We start from the raw sequence: 1,337 nt of genomic DNA on the forward strand, positions 1-1,337 counted from the left end.
TCTCACAGTTTAAGAAGCAACAAGTTTGAAGTCAGGGCGCCAGGTCTAGGAGAAAGCTTTCTCTCTTTGTGGCTCTGGGGGAAGGTCCTTGTCATCTATCTTCCCCTGGCCTAGGAAATTCTCAGCGCGTGGACACTGGGTCAAAAAGACGTGCTCCACTCCAGGCACTTCTTCCTTGGTAGTATGAGGTCCCTCTCATTTCTGCTCACTCTTCTCTTTGTATCTCAAAAGAGACTGACTCAAGACTCACCCTAATCCTGTAGATTGTGTCCTCCCTCATTAACCTAACTGCCTCTAATCCCACCTTATTAACATCACAGAGGTTACAATTTACAACACATAAGTAATCACATCAGATCACAAAATGCAGGACAACCACACAATACTGGGAATCATGGTCTGGCCAGGTTGGCACACATTTTGGGGGACACTATTCAATCCATAACAATAGAGAAAACACTGTCTTCAATGCCAGATTCAGAGACTTTTATCAATCTATGAAGGGCAAACACAGATATTGAACAAAATTCAGACCAGCGAATTATTGCTTGCTCTTGTAACTAATGACTTCTTCTGGTCTCTGTACCTGGAAATGGCCAAAAAGAATTCTGTGAGGATTAATTCGGTTATTGCTAAAACATCTACTGCATTTACATGTCTACAGATAAGGAAGAATGCTGGACACCATGTGTGATTCATTAAGTAACACAGGGACTATTAGACTGTTGTTCTCCTTCTCTGATATGCCACTATCACCTTCTCCCCTTGTTGCTCTCCTGAAAAACCCACACTTGTATATTCTAGGCTTTTTTCCAGGATTGAATTTGCAGGAAGTTGAAGATATATCTTTGAAAGATAAAAAAGACTTTGGCCACATTGTCTTTAGACAGTCGAACTTCCCAGCCAGCCTCTGTGCAGGATGGGAATTCACAATCCCTCCTACTCAGTACCTCTGAGCAGGACGGGATTTCTGTTTCATTATCAGGAGACTGTGGAATTCACCCCTCTTCAGAAAACTTACTTTCCTTTGCCTCAAACTGTCCCTCTCAGGATCTGTCACGGTCACTCTGAGAAATTCACATGGGCAGCCTGTATGGAAGTGCCCATCCTAGAGTCCCTGCCCTTCCTTCCTTGCTCCGTAGGGCTTCCTCTGACACTTGGGGTCACATCTCCCAGGGAGTACACACCTCTGGCACTTCCAGGGATTCCCAGGCCCTGGGATACTGTGGATGGGACTTGGAACTCAATCTCTTTCTTCCCATCCTCACCTTTGGTTATCTGTGTTCTGTCTTCACCAGATTTAGGAGGCCTTGTCTTCTCTTTGCTCATTTCATTTC

Source organism: Loxodonta africana, unplaced genomic scaffold (assembly GCF_030014295.1).
Source record: "Loxodonta africana isolate mLoxAfr1 unplaced genomic scaffold, mLoxAfr1.hap2 scaffold_138, whole genome shotgun sequence".
NCBI lineage: Eukaryota > Metazoa > Chordata > Mammalia > Proboscidea > Elephantidae > Loxodonta > Loxodonta africana.